This window comes from Macaca nemestrina, chromosome X (genome assembly GCF_043159975.1).
Source record: "Macaca nemestrina isolate mMacNem1 chromosome X, mMacNem.hap1, whole genome shotgun sequence".
In the NCBI taxonomy this organism is placed as follows: domain Eukaryota; kingdom Metazoa; phylum Chordata; class Mammalia; order Primates; family Cercopithecidae; genus Macaca; species Macaca nemestrina.
The window spans coordinates 44885014-44905243 of NC_092145.1; the positions used below are offsets into that span (position 1 = coordinate 44885014).

The window sequence follows — 20230 nt, forward strand, 5'->3', positions numbered from 1 at the left end:
GGGCTAAGCACTACACATGCATTATGTAATTCCGACCTCCCAGCAACACGCGTAAGGTAGGCATTGAGGTCATTCCCATTTTATACATGAGGAAATGGGCTTGGAGAAGGCTATGTGACCACAGTCACATAAAATAATAATAATAATAATAATAATAATAATTTTTTAAAAGCCCAGATTTCAGCCCTGGCCATTCTGTTTCCAAAATAATTTTATCTCTTTGTAATCAGACAAGTGATTAGAAACTCAGAGTACTCTACTCACTGCCATCGCCCCCACATCCCCACACCACAAAGCAAGGAAACTTTCTTACTACAAATAGCTGAATCCTTGTAGTAATAATAACAACAACAACTGATATTCCTTGAACTCTTCCCATATGCCAAGAATGGGGCTGAGGGCTTCACCAGCATTATCTCATTTGATCTTTACAATTACCCTGTGAGCTAGATCCTTTAAATTCTCAGTACACAGGTAAGGAAACTGAGCCTCTGTGAGATGAATTGACATGACCAAAAGCACACAGCTCTGTGTGACTCCAGAGCTCACTATAGTATACAACACAAAAGAAAAATTCCAGTCACTCTCCTCTCCCCTCAAAGAAAAAAATTAAATACATAAAAGTCACAGAATAGCCATTCTATTAACAATGGCCTCACAACAACTATTATTATTATTATTAACACACCTAACAATAAAAGCTAACATTTACTGTGCCAGGCCCTGTGCTAAGTACTTTACCTACATGATATCATTTGACACTCACAACATACTACAAGGTAGGTTCTATTAGCACCTTCATTTTCCAGATGAGAAACCAGAGAAACAGAGAGGTTAACTAGCTTTCCCAATGTCACACAGCTGCAGGGCACTGTTTATGTTCTAATGCAACAATTTTGGAAATAACCTAAGTGTCTAATGTTAGGATACAACTCATTTAATGATTAAATGAATCATGGTACAATTGTAGCAGCCATTATTATAGCCAATGAAAATATATTCTAATGTGTACATGAGGATCTGATTATCATAAAGATAAATACGTAGACTTTTGCATAGAAAAAAAATAAAATCTGGAAAGATGTATACCAAACGCCAACAGTGGCCATAGTTGTATGATGGGATTAGAGGGGATTTTTCATTTTTATTTTCCTTATCTGTATTTTCTCATTGGTCTATAATGGACCCATAATACAAAAAGAGAAAAACTAATAAAAGTTATTTTTTTTTTAAAGATATGTTTCCCTAGGGTTCTTTCTCAAGCCCTTTTCACTCCATTCCTTGCAAGCTCTCTCTAGGAATCCCCAACATCCACCCCCCCCCCCAACCCAAGCAACCTTTCTACCCCAACAAGCTTAATGGTTGTACCACTTTATTTTGTGTTTTATTTTTGGTTTGTTTTTAAAAATAATTTCTTCTTTCTCTAACTTTTATTTATGTTTAATAATTACATAAGTAATCTAGGAATATAGTCTTAGGATAAAGACTTGAAATCCTCCATACGGATAAAGCTAAAGTCCTGAAAATGCCGCACCCCACCCACCCCCCATCCTCCGCAAGTCCCATTCCTCTGTCTGTTCACAGTTGGGTGTGTCTCCTTCCAAACTTTCTCTAGCTGCAATGGCATTCAGAGTTCATATCATTCAATTGCTTGCAGAACCCAGTGTGTGCAAAGAGCTGCAGTTAGAAAACCATGCTGGCACTGGTCACTCCAGGGTTCCAAGTTCTGGCCCATTGTGACTATTTTCATCAGCCCGCTTCTAAGGAGGCTACTGAGAGAGGGTTCTTGCTTGCTCAGCCCATGTGAGGCATAGACTTCTGTTCTATTAAAGCCAGAGTCTCTAGGAACACAGAGAAGAGAGGCCTTCTAAGGAAGGAAAAGCCCAGAATTTGCTGCTTAGCATCTCTCAGGTCCCTCACGTCCCACCCAGTCTGCACTGATCAATACGGCTAGGAGGTGTCATGCTCCTGCCGCCTCACAAAAGGTAATTGAGTTTAGGGGATTGCATGGCTAGCTGCTCGGGGAAATAAGAATAAACAAGAGCTGGTTCAATATGTCAACAAATAGCTTTCCAGCTGTTGAAAATAAGCCTTTACCTAGATTCTCAACAATATTCTCTCCCCAAGCCCTAGCAAATAGGCAACCAGATAACTGAAAACAGACAACCTAAGGCTAAAGAAATACCTGGTCTAATTTAGGATCTTCTGCCTTCCTTGATCATTCAGGGAAGTAGAAACTCTCCCCACTTCCTTCCTCCCCCACAGCCCTGACACTTAAAATGCCCATCGGCTCTTTATAAATAAAGAGGGGGAAATAGCTAGCATTTACTGAGTGCTTACTATGCCAGGCACTATGTTAAACACTTTACATACCTCATCTTATTTATTGAACGATAAACCAATAAAGTGGTTTTTTTACTCCCATTTTCTAAATCATCTAAAGAACTGAACTACAGAGAAATGAAAATGAAGTAACTTACCTTGGCTCTCACCGCTGAGAGGGAGTGAAGCTGGGCTTGTCACTCGGGTCTGTCTGACTCAGCCAGTGCTCTTAACTCACAGGAGAGTCACACACTGTCTTCAAGTCTCTGAAGGGCTGTCATATGGAAGAGAGGGTAGGTGTGTTCCGGGTAGCTCCAAAGAAAAGGATTTGACTGTTAGTTGGGAATTATGCTTTCATTGGATGTGCTGCAAATTCCCCAAACAACATGTATATGCATGTCCAACTCTATAGGGAAAAGAACATTATAAGAAGAGCAAACGGAACTGCCTTGCATTAGGTGCCGGCCTGAAGGATCTGTGGAATCAAAGAGAACAGGAGGGATACCAGAGGACTGCAAATGGGCAGTGTCCCAATTTTCTTAAATAAGGAAACTACAGACCAGTATACCGTAAACTCCAGAGCTGTAAGCTTGATGTCAGTCCTCAGAGAGATTCTGCTGCAGATTACGAAGCAGGTAATTTATAAGCACTTAGAACATAAGTGGCAATAGGAGGTACCTAGAGGTACTAGCAGAACACTCAAAATTAGACCAGTTCCCAGACTTGCAGCTAATGCAACCCAAAATTGAGGGGCTGATATTGAACTCCCAGATTTTTATTTTCCCAAGTAAAAGCATTAAGGAACAAAACAACCACAAGTCATCATTTTCTAAAAAGAAAGGGCTTCAATGTCAAAAGAGAAGGAAATAACCTCAGAATAAAGAATAATACATCAAATAGATTTCTCTTCTCTGCGAAACATTTTCTACCTAGTCCTCAGGCTTTCTCATTGCAAGGTGGACTGCTGCAATTTTCCTGGAAGATGGGCACTTGTCCAAGGACCTGCTTTAGAGAATCACTCAGAGTTAAAATATCAACACAAAGAAGATCATATACCTGTAAAACAGGAAGTCTTTCTGGCCAGAAGAGAGAAGAACAGAGTTTGACCTTAGCCTAAATGAGGACATTAACACAGATAAACTATCCACAGGAACGGACACAGAGAAATAAAAGTTGCCAAGTGCGGATTCAAGCCCTGCTGAGGCGGGACTTGGCCATCACATTTGACCTGTGCCACCCCTTGGACCACATGTCTCTCTTGTAGGAATATGTGTCTGATGCTATTAAGCATTTGGACCACAAATCAGTTTCTGGCTTGAGACTCTCCAAGCAAACTTCAGACCACTAGTCTTCCCAGGGAGAGTTCTTAAAGCAGAAAAATTCAAAACCAGTTGAATACCATTGCCAGAGTGGGAGTTCTGCAACAACCTAGAAGGAGGTCCCTAGTCTTGATCCTCTTCTGATTAGCATTTTTAATCAATGGTGTAAATAAAGGCATGGACGGGATTCTTACACAAATTCTCTAGGGCTGAGAAGAACCTCTATGATCAGCCTAGCAAGTAGGTTTACATTTTAAGCTCCATGGTTTACAATATGTCTATCTGCATTTGGTAATTTTCTCTCATGTTCTTTGTTGCCAGAGCACTGAGTTTCTACAGTTTACGCACCTCATGGAAAATGCTTAGTGAACATATGCTAGCTCTGCACCCACCCTGAAGTGCAGATCCGATCATGTTTACAACTACTGGGCATTCATCTCAATCGTATCTTCTCTCAAATAACTGGTAACAATGTAGACTTCCTTGATGAGAGAAGAGAACAAACTAATGTCCTCTTCTTTACATAATTGGCCCCATTTCCAAGACTTTAAATTGGAATTTAACCACATCTGTTGACATTGACCTTCATTCTGTAGGTAAAGGTAGCACAGTACACAGTACTTGCCATACCCTCTGAAACTGCATTTCTCAAAATAAAAGTGTGATGGGGAAACCCTGCATCAAGTGCTCCCTGGGAAAACTCCTAAAACACAGATTTGTAAGGGGAGGGAGGCTCCATCCTCAAAGAGCAGATTCAATATAGGTCTGGGGTGACGCCAAGGAACCTGCATTTAACCCAAGTGATTCTGAAACACTAGAGTTTCAGAACCACTGGCTTTGAGGTTCCTACACTCTGATTTTAACTTCAAACAGGCCTGGGCTTGAACCCCAATACTTCAAGTTATTTCACCTCAGTTTCCTCATCTGTAAAACAGGCATAATAACAGTACCTACCTCGCATGCTCTTTGAATGTTTTAAACAAAACAACGTGTAAAGAATCTGGCACATAGCTGAAGTTCAGTAATCTCTCCTGGTCCTGCTTATCCGGGGTCCCTGCTGCCTGCCTTCTCTGTGTTCAGCTTCTGCCCTTGCTGCCAATTGCTCACTCTTTCTAGGTCTGGTATTCAAACTCCCCAAGAGAGAGACTCTCATTGGTCTAAATTCAGTAACTGTACTTGCTAGGCAAAGTTCTCACCCAGGTTCCTTCATAGGCTATTTGCCAGCCTATAGAGTGACTGCTCATGGATCAGATGCCCTCTCCTGGCTCAAGTGGCTATTGCTAGGGGGAAGCAGGATCACGTGGTACCAAGCATAGTCACCTATTCATAAGAAACTGCTACTTCCCTCAGCTAGGGTCTGTGGATGGAAACTCCTTAGAAGGGGCTTGTGGGTGTGGCAGGAATTCTGAGGCTTAGTCCATCCAGTACACCTAGGCCTCTCATTTATCCAGCCTGCCAAAAGAATGAAGTACTGAAGTTCACTGAAGTCTCTATTTAATTCTGACTTTTCATCTCCATCAGGCCAGGAACACAAGTTTTTTAAAAACTAGACCACAGTCAAGGAAAAAACAAGATATAACCCTAAAATTAGACTCTTCTGTTTCTAGAGCACGTTTTTAAGTTTCCAAAGCACTTTCACATCTATTTACTCATTGCAGAGCTTGAAAACTGGCAGCCACAGGCTAAATTCAGACTGCAGACAGATTTTATTTGACCCGTACAATGTTTTTAACATTTTTTAAAATTAGTTGCCAACATTTAAAAGTCAGGAAATTTCAGATAGAAAGCTAGATTTCTGGCTTCTCTGAAACACACACACACACACATACACACGCGCACGCGTGCACATACACACACACACACAGAAAGACTTTGATCCAAATTCCAATATAGCAACAATCAGCCAGAGCTGAACAACCTGCTCCCTGTAGGTGAGGCATGTGCTCACCAGTTTGCCTCACTACCCATAGGGCCACCTTTACTTTTTCAGTGACCTGCTCGGCCCCTATAGGCATTTAAAGCCTCAATTTAACCCCATGGATTAGGCAGAGAAGGTGGATAAGAGCGGAAATGTGTGGGATGGAATCCCAGCATTGCTCCTAACTGGCTTTGGGACCCTGGGCAAGTGATTTAACCTCTGAATCTCAGTTTTCTCATCTATGAAATGGGGATGATAAAATAATACTTCTTACCTCACAGGCTTATTGGGCCAGCTAAATGACTTAATGCATAGTTAGAACAATGCCTGGTACATTACATGCACAAAATAAGTATTAACTTCTTTCATCGTCCACAATTTCCTATGTGCCTCTCTGATATCCTAAAGCTTCTGAAAACTGAAATTTTGTGGCAAGCTCATTTGGTGGCAAAACTAGGCCTGAAATGACATGAGGCTATTCATTTATCCCATTTAGAAATATTAATGAGTTTGATGACAGGGTATAATCTTGGATCTCATTAAGGTGTGATATATATGTTATATGTACCACATTGCTTTTCTAAAATCCAAATATTTTGAACTCTAAAACATGTCTAGCTCCAACAGTTTCAGATAAGGGATTGTGGACCTGTATTATTACTACTTTGTATACCCACTTGACAGATGGGAAAACTGAGCTGCTAAGCATTGAGCTACTTGCCAAAAGTCCCACAACTTGAAAGTGGAAACTATTTAGACTCTTAGACATGAAGCTCATAGTGCCTAGTACTGTGGGATGTCTTGGGCTCACTATAGGCATGTGGATGCAGGTAGTGGCTACCAATCAGGGACTTTGAAGAACTGAAAAATGTCACCACTTACTGAAAGTGCCAAACCCTGCCCTTTGTAGCATTCTTTCAACTCTTTGAGTTACTCTTTACACCATTTGGGTTAGAATTAGGAAGAAGATTATTGTCTTCAGTTAACAGAAGAGGAAACTGAGGTCCAGAGAAGAGAAGTGACTCGCCCAAATTCATACAGCAAAAGACAGGCAGAGTTGGGATTCGAAACCAAATTCTGGGCTTTTTCTTCTTAAACCCCAGGGCCAATCCAAGAATGACATATGCTGACCTTTCCACATACTGAACCACACTCTCTGCAGACAATCCTAAGGTTTTTGACATACCTGATGAAAGGACAGTGTCCCAAGATCTCAGCAAATATAAAAATGAGACAGCATGTCTGGGTGGACCTCATCCTTCCCAGGACCACAGGCAGCAATGTACAGACACGATCCAGTCAGAAGCTAGGGAGGGGAGATTTCTCAAATCCCAAGAAAATCACAGAGACCCTACTGTTTGCTCTTCTCTGTTGATTTTTAAGAAGCTGACATTTACTTATGCCAAAGGCCAAAAGAAATGAAAAATCTACTGAAAAGGGAATTTCATCAGTCATGGAGCAATAACCTAAAGAAACCTTTGCATAGTATCAGTTCCTTTGTTTGAAATGCAGAAAACAGAGCACTGCTATTTCATACTGTTAGCGCATCAGAGACCTGGGCATGAAAACAGCATCCTTAGGACCTCTTTCCAAACCCCTGCCTCACCACAGAGGAGCTCTCTGACACTGCTACCAACTTCAGCAAGTTGGAAACAAGAAGGCAGGACATGACCCAAGTGACCTCATGTCACTCCTAAGCTCATGGCTTGAGTTCCTCCTACCAACAAATCTGCACTTTGATCACACACCCACAGCGACCCAGATCTTTAAATTCAGCAATTCTTTCTCAGGTTTCAGCAAGGCATTGGCAGCCTGAGCTATTTTGGGACACTTTCTCTGCTGTGGATGCCACTTTCGGAATACGCCAGGAACATGCTAAGGACCTGGAGCTCTCTACCCTGGACCCGTTTTCGGGTTTGCTTGCTCTCTCTCTCTCTCTTTCTCTGGGCTAATCGTTTAGAGGACAGTCGCTCCTGCCAACCTAATCCCATGAGCCTGACTACCTTGCCGGGCCACAGGCTCAAAGAGGCAGTGTGGCTGCCAGCACCCTCACGGGAAGGGGCACGGAGGCACCAGGCAGTCTGGCAGGATGAGAGACATCCTGGGGGTGGTCTGAGTTTGGATGTGGGCTGAGAAGACAAAGCAGGGGGCTTTCGGGGGACAAGATTTTCCAAACATCTTATTCTTAGGATCATCACTTCCTAATCTGACGCAACTGACTCGGCAGGCATTCGGGAGCCTGTAAGCTCCATTTTCCTGTTCCAAATTCTTCTGCACCTGTAAGTACCGGGCTTACTCATGCTCATGCTGTCTTTTGGGGAGGGGGAGAAGAAAGCAGGGCCTGGGGAAGGTCATCATTATCTGACTCAGGTGTGGGCAGGTCCATGGCGTTAGAAGAATTTCTGACATCCCCACCGCTCCCCTTCACCCGAAACTGCTTCTTAGTTTGGAAAATGAAAATGCCTGTTCCTTCTTTCCCAACCTCACCACCCCACCACCCCCCACCACAGCATACCAGAAACTCCACCCGTCCTTTGGGGTCTTCTGTTCATCAATGTTGTGCACACCTGATTTCTTATGTTGGACTTAATGGGAGAAGTGCACCCTTGGCATTTGAATGTCTTAAATGCAACCACAGCTATTATTGTGGGCACAGCCCCTGCTGGCTTCTCCATCTTTTATGCTGTCATTTGCTGAAACAGTGAAAGATGTTGTAAGCGGTAGGGTATAAATAAAAATCTAGAAACTCCTCCATGGTAAAAAGGAAGAGCAATGTGGTTAATTCTCAACGCAGTTAGAAATACTGCCACAATGGGGAGGCTCCACGCTGTGCCACGAATGGTCCCTTTCAATGCTTTCCTATTTTAATGGAAAGAGAGGCCAAAAAAACTAAGGGCTCCCTAGGAAAGGAGCATTTCTGATGTTTTTACTGCTTTCCAGAGAGAGGACATTGTCTCTGGCCGGCTTGTCAGTCCCTGAAGCAGCTCCAATGGCTGCTCACAAAGGGAGAATCAGCCCTTCTTTTCCTTCTGCTGGGGACTGCTGAAGTCCCCTCAAATTAGCCCAGGATGACAAAGCCAGGCCCTGCTACCTACCCTCTTCCCCTAACACTGAGACCAAATCATTCTTAAGGATACGTAACTTGTTTGGAGGGGAGGGGAATATCTTGGCTAAGAAGCCTTCTGGAAAACCTGCCATGACCCATACTGAAAACTGTGCTCTTCTCTAAACTTTCATATGACCTCAGCCATGAACAGGAATAAAAGAAGGCAAGCACATTTTGCCCTTTTATTTCCACAGAGCACAATAGAAGGAACATTGTCCTCAGCAAAGGCAAAGGATAAGATGTTCCTTTGGCCAAGGCTGGCTGCCTTTAGTTTCTCTGATTGGCAAAATAAACAGCTTCTAATTTGTGTTCTAAAAGGGCTGGTTCTGAAGAGGATTTGAGAAGAACAATGTTAATATCAGTACTAAAAAAATCAAGACAGGAATTCCACCTTATGTCTGGTGGAGACTGGATTTGTTTTCAGGCTATAGGACAAAACGAGTCTCAGGAGGAATTTGTTTCTGACTTCACTACCGCCTGTTTGCTTGGTCCTTGGTAATTCATGAAGTTTCTTAGCTCTCCTCCTTCTAAGGAGCTCTGAGAAAATGATGCTTGGATCATGGAGGTTCATTGTCTGGAAGACTTTTGATCAAAGCCCTGAGTGCTGGGGTGGGGGCAGGTTACGGATTCTGATTATAACCAAAATAATCCAAGTCCTGTCTTGGCGGAAGCCTGAATTTTATGTCCACCTTGCGGCATTCCAGGAGCATTAAGAATGTTCCATCAGCCTTTCCAATCTCTCCATCCACTCCCAAGGGCTTGAACATTTTTAAGTATATAATTCTTTTGACTCAGGGCTTTGGCATCAGTTAAAATGCCAACCTCTTGGGAGGATCAGTCTCTTAAATCTCCCATCCTGAAAGCAGGTTCTGATAGAGGGACAAAGAGAGAGGAGGAACATGAAATCATTCTAGGTACAAACATGAGCCTCAGAACAGGAGTCTGCAAGCAGGACCCAGGCAAGGCCAAAGTTCCAAGAAGCTCTGTTGGCAGAAAGGGAAGATTCTATTCTTGCTAAAAATGGAGTACAGGCAACTTATTGGGGCAGAGACTCAGGATTTGGGGAATAAGAAAAGACCCACTTAATGTAACCGGGGTATAATAAGGAGGAAGAATCTCATGTACTAACATAGGATAAGAGATAGGCGAACTCCCTGCAAAGGTACCCTTAGGCTGAATTGCCTGAGTCACTGAACAAGGGCTCCAAAAATGTTACGAGGCCTCAGTACATGGAACAAATAGATTTAACAATCTGCTGCCCCTACAATCCTGGCATTTCTTCAGCCCAGAGTGGGTAGGTCAAAGGAGGGGACCACACTAAGATTTAGACTTTTGAGACCTTCTTCCCACCCTTTCCTTCCTCTGATACCAGCACTGAACTCATTCCCAAGGAGATTCATGGTAGATACAGTGATTCACTTCATTTACCAAGAGCTATAAGGTATGAAGAGGGGTTGCCCATGTACAGCCACAGGTCAAGGATGCAGCATCCCCACAGCTCTATGTGGGCTCCTTCCTAAGGCCTAGTGGACACGGTTTGGATTAAAACCACTTGGGTGCAAAATCTGGCTAAGCCACTTACTAGTTGTGTGGCCTTGGGCAAGTGGTATAATCTATCTAAATCTCATCTGTAAAATGGGCACAGTAATAGGAGCTATCATATAATGTTGTGAAGACTGAATGTGATGATGCCTGTACAGCCCAGTACAGTGCCTAGTACAAAGGAAATGCTTAACAAAAATCAGCAATGATTAACATTCCTGGCTCTCTGCTTATGCTTCATTGCCTGAGGATAGGTTATAACAGCAGATCATCGACTCTGTGCAAGTCTCACAACTGCAGGGGTCAGGGGCTCACCATCTCCTTCAGTTAATGTCACCCTCTCACCTTTTCCTCCAAGTCCCACTAGAGAGCATTCCTAAGCCTTTCCTCCCGCTAGTTCTGATCTGCTCCATCTCCCAGCTAACTGAATAGATGGATTCACTGCTAAAGATTCATGAAATCATTTCCTTGGCTTTCCCCAACCACAGACTGAGCTTTGCTACCCACCTCCTAGTGGTGAAATGGAATCACTTCTGGGAGAGCAGGGTCCAGAAGGATTCAACTCCTGAAGCACTAACAAAGCAAAAGGAGCCCTACAGAAAACTTTGGGTCTCTGGTTCCTGTACAGCTCACTGCAGCTATGCATCACTCTGAAGCCACGGTCACTCCCACTGTGACTCTCAGCTCCTGAGGCTGCTGGCCCATAGCTGCTCTCCTCCTCCAATAGCCCCACTCTCTACCTCCCTCAGGGGACTCCCTTGTCTGGGCCCCAGGGTACTAAGGCTTCCAGAGGCTTTCCATAGCTTCCTCTCTCTGTCCCTCCCCATCCTCTCCTGGGGATACAGAGTTCACTCTTTCAAGGGATGTGGTGACAAGCAGCTCAGCTTTCTGTACAGGCATGCCCTCAGCATGTTCTCTGCGTTCTAGTCTTCCCTGCTTCTCTGCTCAGCAGGAAAGAGGAGTGGGAAGCACCTCTAGTTAGGCTTATGGTACTTCTAGAACCAGAAGACAAGACTATATCCTGTCAAAGTAGACTTTGATGGTTCTCAAAGTAATTCAGCCTGAGAGTTCACTAAAATGCATATTCCGGCAGCTACCTCTATAGAGATACAGAGTGGGTTTGTGCTTCAGCCCTAGAATCTGCATGTTTACAGAGCTCTCCTTAAGCCACACCTTAAGAAACAGTGCACTCGATCTTGGGGAATGGGGGTAAGGGGTGGGGAGGAAAGTCACACAGCTGGGTCCCATAATGAACCCCAACCTACATCCTGACTCTCCAGGAGCACATGGAAATGCCTTCAAAGTCCTGACCCTGTCTTGTCCAAGCAGCAGCTCCTAAGCTACTTCACAAAGACCCTGAGTAGTTTCAGTTATCTAGACTCCAGACCTAAATCAGCGATGCTAGCAGTCTGAGGTGCAAAACACACAGCGATTCTTCATTTAGAACCATTTTGAGCTAGTTGGGGCTATAGACGACGTTACTGGTTAATAGCACAGTGGAGCCACACTGGCAGGCTTTGACTCTCAGTCTAAGCCTCTTATAGGCTGTGTGACCTTGAACAACTTACTCAATCTCTCTGTGATTTGCTCTTCACCTGTAAAATGGAGACAGTAATAATATCTCATAGTACTGTTCGTGTGGAATTATGAATTACTTCATGTAACCTGTTTAGAACCATGCCTCGCCTCAGCAAAATGTCTGCTATTCTTGTTACTATAAATATTATACATATATATAAACAGGGTTTATAATATTTGTGAGGAATAAATGAGATGATGAGTGTAAAATGTTCAGAACTATTATTGGTATGGTTCCAGGGATTTAACAGAGAAATCAGTAGAAGTCCTCAAGGTGTCAGAGACCAAGGCCATCCTGGATAAATATTCTGATAATGGGATTAGTCAAGGGTCATTCAGAGACTCAGAAAGAAAGTGGCAGTTAGGGTTCTCTTACATCCAGAGTGTAACTAAAACTCTCATGCCTAACTTGTTGCTATAGATTTTGGGATTATGGGATTTTGTTCTGGGACCTGCTAGGTCTAATTAAAGTGTTAGGACTCCTAGGAGACCGGCTGTGGTTTGCACAGACAGGAGCTTGAAAAATGCTGTCATGAATGTGCTCCCAGCTCTGCAAAAGTGGAGATGCAGTCAGTAGCACTGAGTGCTCCAGGGGTCACTGTAGACTTGTGGTCTTTGTCCTTGCTGCCCCAAATCCACAGCTGTCAATTTATTAGGTTTTGTTAGAAGACACTCCCACACTAAAGAACTCCAGAGCTGAAGTGACTGTCCTGTTTTGCTTCATGGCACCTGTGCGGGCATGAGTTCTGTGCACAGAGCTCCTTCCTTCTTCCCTCCCTCCCTCCCTCCTTCTTCCGCCCCTTCTTCCCCCTTCCCTCCCTCCTTCCTCCTCCCCCCTCCCTCTTTCCTCCCCTTCTTTCCTCCCTTCCTCCCTACCTCCCTCCCTCCATCCCTCCCTTCCTTCTATCACTAGCCTGAGTGCAGCCCTAGAACAAGGGCCATGATCATGAGGGGAAGGGGATGATGTTTCTGGGAAGGTCCAAAGAAGGCTATCTCCTCACTCCGGGCTGGTGTCCCCCAACACCTCCCTCATTAAATACTGGGGTTCACCTGGCTCTGTCCCTAGCCCTTGCCTTGGAGGAGTAAAATGGGAGAGGAGAAACCCCATCCAGTCCCATGAGGTCAACTAATACCCCTTGACCGTGGTGGCCGTCCAGCCCCCATGTCTCGCCTTGGCTCAAAGCCAAGATTCCCAGTTTCCTGCTGGACATGTCCACTATCTAGCATCCCAAACCAAACAAGTCCAAACGGACCTTGTCACCTGTCTCCCCTCACTCTCCCTCTCTACTAACAGTCTTGTGTTCCCTGCCTCAGTTGACAGTGTCACCACAGACCCAAGCTGGAACCTCAGGATCCTTGTCACCTTTTCCCTCTCCTTGACCCCATGACAGCCAGCCCTGAGGTTTCTACCTATTGGCATGTGCCTTGAGCCATCCCCTCCTCTCGGCTCTCACTGCCACAGTCGTGGTTCAGAGCCTGTTCCGCTTCTTGCCCAGACCCTGGAGATGGTCTCCCAATTGGTCTGCCTGCAGCTGGCCTCTCTTCCCTCCAATCCTTCCACACCCTGGTGCGGCAAGGACTGTCTTCCTAGTCTGTCCCGAATCTACCTTAATGAAAAGCTCCAGTGGCTCCCTCTTGCTCACAGAACAAAACCGTCAACTTGGCCAACAGGGCTCTGAATAGTTGACCGCAAACACTCATCTGCTTCCCTCCTGCTGCTGCCAGTGGTGCACCCAGCTACAATTGTCCTGCCCTTTGAAACATGCACTAGGCTCTGTCCCGTAAATACTGTTCGCTTTGCCTGGAATGTCTTCCCCTGCCTCTACTGTTCCTCTTGACATAACCTGCCATCCCTCAAGATGCTGCTCAATCCTCCTTCATCTGTGGAGCCTTCCTCAACTTCCGCAGAGAGGTTCCTCTACCACAGCACCCTTGGACCATGAGGGCTTACGTGTGCCTTGGTCCCTCCCACTAGATAGGGAAAGCCCCAAAGTTTGCCTAGAACCATCTTGAATTCTTCTTTATGTTCTCAGTACCCACAAGCTTGGATAAAATAAGGTACTGGTTTCCTCATTTGTAAACTGGAAATAAAAAGAATAGTTGCTACGCCCTGTAGTTAGAAGAAAGAAATGAGATAATTCATATAATATGCCGATAATGACAATGAAAATGATGATGATAAGAAGAAAGGCTAGTTAACACTCATTCAGTGCTTTCTAAGTGTCACTGTCCTAAGCTCTTTTCATGATTGAGAATGAGCAAAATAGATGAGTCAATCCCTGGAAAGTGATTGTGTATGTGTTTGTGTGTATATGTTCACGTACATAAGTGATACACATAATACAAATGATCTATGTATAACATATAAACTTCACAATGTGCCTGGTGTTTATTAGGAGCTCCAGTTTTTCCCTTTCTTCCCCCGTCTCCCTGCCCTTCCTCATTACCCTTCCTAGTCATCTTCACATCCCCTTCTACCCCAGGGCTGCGATAAGAGAGATGAATTCAGAAGGGGGTCCCTGTGTCATTGTCGCTGACAAGAGACTGCTTCGTGGAAGAGAGAAAAGTCCTTGGAATGGCCTTTGGACTTGGTATCTAAGAGTTGTCTCCCCATTCAAGTTATCACTTCTTTGAGGACAGGGGCTATGCAATACCCCTGTTGTGTCTCCCATAAGCACCAGCACAGTGGTGGGCACATAACAAGTACTCAGTAAACTATCTGAGGTCAGGCTTGGCTTGAGGGTCCTGGTTTTCAGCACTCTCAGCGTTTTCAGCAATCACTGAGGCAGGTCTTGGAGCCACAGCTGACAGGTTCTCACGAGCTCATAGACAGCAGCAGCTGGAGCCACCCGGGAGCAGCCCTCTTGGCAGTGCTCTGCTGGGGATGGGCCACCAGGCCAGGAGGTCGAGGACTTGCTTCCCGGACACAAGTCTGCCACTAACTGTCTGGGTTAGCCTGTGCAAATCTCTCCACCTCCCTGAACCACAGGGTCCTCACCTATAAAATGCTGCTCCTAGAAGCGTCTGAGGATGCATGACATGGCAGCTGTGAAAGCTCTTTGCCAAAAGGCTGTGCAGAAGTGAGGTGTTGCTAATTTCAAGTGCTGGGACTTCACTCACTTGGAAACATTCAGGAAGCGGGGGTGGGGAAAGAGAGAGCAGGGACTTGCATATCCAGGACATATGGGGGCCTATATTTGTTGTCCTCCTGCTTAATAGCATTAGTGATTCAAGCTGGTGCTGCCTGTGGAACACTCTGTCTTTTGGGATCCTCAGGGACAGGAGGGGTTTCAGAGCAGCAAGGCTGCAGCCAGCGCACAATACAGTGAAAAATAGAGTGATAGCAATGAGGCGCCACGCTCACAGGTTCATACACATGCATTTGCACTCCTGACGGCCCCCAACGCTGCCTCGCAACAGCAGCTGGGGCTAATTACAGCCAGCCAGACAGCGCCTTCTCCAGCTCACCCTTGGGGATTGCCTGATCTCTCAGAAGGGGTGCTGCTGATGCCACAGCTAAGTGCCTAGAAAGAACCCGGTGGGGGGTAGAGTGGTACAAGGGAGTAGGAAGCCACCATGTGGCTCGTCGTCTTGTGAGTGTGGGTAGAGAGGAGGAGATGAAATGGAAGAGAGCTGGCTGAGATACAGATGCAGCTTTGTGTTAACAGATGTGCTCTCCTGGCAAGAGGGAGCCAAGGCACTTAGCCCCTCCCTTCTCCTTCATCTGGATCCACCCAGGGATCCCCTCTTAACTCTTCTCCCTCTTAAATCCCCAGCTTCCTCTTCAACTCAGCATCTGGCATAAAGCTCAAGAAATGTTGAATAAATGAATGGGCGAATAAACACACAAACCCTCCCCAAACCCTTAGTACTCCCAAACCCTGTTCCCACCTCACAGGCTGTAATGACTCCACAAGCCCTTTCCTCTGCTTTTCTTTCTATATACTCCCTTTGGACAGTGTCAACTCTCACCTAATATGCTTTTAACTCCCAAATCTCTCCTGGTAGCCCAGACCTTGCCAGCTGCCCAAATGTTCCCCATGCTCCTCAAACCTAACGTGCCCCACATTAGAATCTTCAGCAATGACTTCCCCTGGGGTTTTCTAGCAGTGAGTCCTGGTCTGTCAAGGGCATATGAGAAAGAAGGGCCTGCTGTATGCCCCCTCCCCCCACCAGCAGGACAGGGGCAATGAGTACATTGGCAAAGTCATCAGGGCAAACTTCTGATCCCAGGGTCTGTCTTTACACCAGGACACCAAAGTTCTTCCCATCAACCTTTTAACTGTCAGCCCTCCCTCCCACCCATAAGGAAAGCCAAATTAAGAATGAACTGCCAAATTGGAGCTAACTGCCCAATGTGGGCTTCTAATTGGAACCAAGCAAATTGTTTATATAAAGAAAAACCCTTGAAAAGAAGCCCATGTGAACTGGTGAAGTTATTTCTTCTTCAACATGCACTCTCTCTCCCAATCCCGCTCTCATTGCTTCAGAATCCTGGTATTCCTCCCACCTTCATCCCTCAGCCAGCACACACACACACACACACACACACACACACACACACACAGCCTTCCCCTCATTTTCCTTCTCATGAACCTTCACTTCATGTTGGAGCCCTGTCCCCATGATCACTGCAAACCCCCAAGTAAATATTGAACCAAGATTGGTGAAAACTGGAGATATTATTTCACCAAAGCAGTGTTAGAGGGAAGGCCCCCAGAATGTTTACTGAGAGTTCACAAATTATTTCCTGATCTTGGCAAAGATAGAAAATAAAGCCCCCCTTTCCTCCAGGTCCTCCTAGATTTGAAGAGCAGCCAAAGGAATGGATTACAAACACAGTGGCCCTTGGTTTCTGACCGCCTCAGGGCCTATGAAGGCAAAATCCAAGTTTCTTTATTCCTTTTCTCAGGGAGTCTTGAGTATTATACACTAGTACAAATGCAATGTGTCATTATAACCAGCTCTGTTATGACCACATCTAGGGATTTTTAGTTTTTAACACAGGGTGAAAGATGTCTCACCAATTTCAGTTTGACATGCAAGATGCAAAGTAATTTATTCAAAGCACTCCTGTGTTTAATTTCAAAACGGTCATTTATTCACTCAGCAAATCTCTGTTGAGCATTCAAAGAGCTGTAATTCATAGTTCCTGCTTTCAAACTACTCCTTTTCTAGCTGGGAAATGAAAACCCTACATACAAGGGTTAACTGACAACACAAGACCATGCCAAGTTCCTTCTCATGCCTGGTGTGGCCTATATGGCTCCCGTAGTTTTGGCAGTACTGAAAATTTCTACTCTATTGCTTCTGTCACTACTGTTGATCTCTTCTCCAATACAGGGTGGTGAGTAAATGTGTCTCTAGGGTGCCTGGGTTCATATCTGTGTTCTGCCATTCACTCACTATGTGACCTTGGCCAAGTTATTCAGCCTGTCTGAGTCTGGTGCCTCCTCTGTAATGTGAAGACAATAATAGTAACCTACCTCACAGCATCATGGTGAGAATTAAATGAGTTAATACACACAAAGCACTTAGAATGATATCTGACACATAATAGTGGCTCAATAAATGCTAGTAATTATTATTTTCCTGATGTGCCTACTGTTCTTTAATACCAGAGGTCACAGTTCTTATTGGGCTTCAAGAGAAGCTGGTAAAGTATTCATTCATGCACTCAATCAACAAATATATGTTGAGCATCCACAAGTCCTTGAGTTAAGCCCTGGGGTCATATACACAAAGAAGACATGACCCTTGCCTTTGGGACTAAACAATTCACTGGAAGAAGTCCTGGATTAATAGTGCCCTGATGCACCTGGAAGAACCAAACACAAATCCTCCCTGGAAGAACATGCCCACAACCCAGTTTTCATAGGATTACCAAGGATAAAGTCAGATTGAACATGAACTCATAATCCAAAATTACAAAGAACATGATGAAGCCAGAAACAATGAAAACAGAGTCAGGTCTTCAAAGACCTCAGGTATTGCAATTAGGTGATATAAAATATAAAATAAGTTTTACATGTATTAAAAAACAAAAGAAGATTTTGAAAACATTACCAAAGAACAAGATACTAACAAAAACTAACTTTTTCTGGCCAGGTGTGATGGCTCATGCCTGTAATCCCAGCACTTTGGGAGGCCAAGGCGGGTGGATCACTTGAGGTCAGGAGTTCAAGACCAGCCTGGCCAACATGGTGAAACCCCATCCCTACTAACAATACAAAACTAGCTGGGCATGGTGGCATGTGCCCATAATCCCAGCTACTTGGGAGGCTGAGGCAGGAGAATCACTTGAACCCAGGAGGCGGAGGTTGCAGTGAGCCAAGATCGCATGCCACTGCACTCCTGCCTGGGCAACAGAGGGAGACTCTGTCAAAAAAAAAAAAAAAAAAAAAACTTTTTCCTCTAAGTATCATCTTTTTATAGATGGCAAAGTTAGGGCTCAGAGAAGTGAGGTGACTCCTTCAATGTTACATAGCTAATAATGAGGGATTTAAATCAGGTTTTCAGTGTCTACTGTTTTTTGGCAAATTCAATGACTGGAGTTGTATTATTTCTTCCCTGAGTCACTCAACAAGTGAGATGATTACAAAGTGCTATGCTAAGTCTATAAAAACAAAAACAAAAAAACATAAAGATGAACAAAATAGAGTCCTTGCCCTCAAGTAGCTTAAAATTCAGTAGAGAAGCAAGACTATACACATATAAAAATAATTATTAATAGCAGGCTGTGTGGTAGAAACTACTGTGGTCTGGAACAGTAGGAGATGAGACTTGAGCAATTCTTGAAGAACAGGGTGAATCTACAGGGAAGACAAGCTTTGAATTGGCCAGTGGGGTAGAAGAGATGGAACAGCCTGACAAAAGCCATGGAGAAAGTGAACCTACAGAGCAGTTGAAGGAGGAGCAAGTGCATTTGGCCAGTGTGCTGGATATATATAGGGGCAGACCTGTGCCGTCGCATAGGACCCTGCACTCAGAAGTGCCCCACGCTTGGTTTAATGCTCTGCTTTGCCGCTATCTTGAAATCCTTGATTATTTTTAACACAGGGTTCCACATTTTCATTTTTCACCAGGACCCACAGATGATATGGCTGGTCTTCCATAGGGGAATCAGGGGGAGGTATGGTTGGGAAGGCAGACCACTCTGGGGAAGGAAGGATCTGGAATTCCACTTTGATATTTGCCCTGCAGACAATGAGGAATGACTGAAAGTGTTTGAGCAGGGGAGGGATAGGGTGACTATAGTTTTAGAAAGCCACATCTTGGAGAGCAGGGAGTGTTCAGATGGCATCAGAGAAAGGAGAGATGGGAAATAGTCAGAAGGCTATTGCAATAAAGCAACGGGGGCCTGGACAGAAATAGTGGCTGAAGATATGGAGAAGAGGAAAAGGTCATCATTGATTCAGTTGTTTATTCTGCAGATGGTTATGGCTACTGAGCACCTATAATGTGTTAGTCACTGGGCTAGGAGCTGGGATACAGGAATGTACAAGGCACTATCCCTAACCTCAAGTTACTTACAGTTCAGTGAGGGAGGCAGATAAGTAAACAGACTATGGTAGCCTGATAGCCCCCTGTGCTAAGGGCTAGGATCAGATTACATTTAGATTGTTTTGGGAGCCTAGAGAAAGGGTCCAGACAGAGAATCCTGAGACTCCCAAGAAGTGATATCTGAGCTGCATCCTGAAGGCCACAGACAAGGCACAGAAGGTCACTCCAAAAAGAGGGAACAGGACATACAGAATCATGGAACATCTACTGTGTGCCACGCTGGGGATCCTAGCTCTCAGACTGGTAGAGAAAGCAGACAACTAACCAGAGAAGAACAAGAGAATGTGTCCATTGCTATGATGGGGACACTGTGGGAGTACAGAGGAGGGGCATCTAACCCGGACCGGATGGGCAGGGAAAACTGTTCCTTTGAAGTGTCTTCTGAGTTATGTGTTGTAGATGAGATGGTGTTAGCTGGGTGAAGGGAGGGAGGAAGGGATGGGCACAGCAGTGGGAGTTATGTGTGCAAATGCACAGAGGTAAGAGACCGTGTGTGGCTCTAAGAGAATTGTAAATGACTCCCTGTGATTCAATTCTAGAATGAACAAGCGAGAGCATGGGAGCGGGGGTGGTTATGACCAAAGAGATAGGCCTTAAATGCCAAGCTAAAGAGTTTGGACTTCATCCTATAGAGCAATAGTTCTCAGCCTTGACTCTATATTAGAAGCACCTGGGGAACTTTTAAAAAATACTTATGACTGGATCCCACCCCTAGAAAATGATTTAATTAGTCTGCAGGAGAGGCATTAGAACTTTTAAAAGCTCCCTCCATTTATTTGAATGTGCAGCCAGGATTGAGAACCATGGCTCTAGGGGGCCAGTTCTCAAATTTGAGTGGTCATCAGAATCACCTGGAGGGCTGTTAAACACAGAGTGGGTGAG

General features: G+C 44.7%; 1 protein-coding gene and 1 long non-coding RNA gene across 7 annotated transcripts in view; one reads left to right on the plus strand and one right to left on the minus strand.

Annotated features, from left to right (window-relative positions):
* Window positions 1–20230, minus strand: part of RTL9 (retrotransposon Gag like 9) — a 97583-nt gene that overhangs the window by 8604 nt on the left and 68749 nt on the right. For 2 of the 3 annotated variants that reach the window (XM_011756128.3, XM_071088235.1), the window contains one exon: window positions 2481–2634. The gene's annotated coding sequence lies outside the window, so the exon portion shown is untranslated. Of the gene's footprint in view, window positions 1–2480; window positions 7258–20230 lie in introns of those variants that run through there. The other variant, XM_011756126.2, reaches the window with a different exon arrangement.
* LOC105490470 (uncharacterized) overlaps window positions 7274–20230 on the plus strand; it is a 108772-nt gene continuing 95815 nt past the window's right edge. Inside the window, exon 1 of one of the 4 annotated variants that reach the window (XR_011618049.1) lies at window positions 7274–7838. This is a non-coding gene — a long non-coding RNA (uncharacterized lncRNA). The remainder of the gene's footprint in view (window positions 7839–20230) is intronic. The other 3 variants (XR_011618050.1, XR_011618048.1, XR_011618047.1) reach the window with 3 other exon arrangements.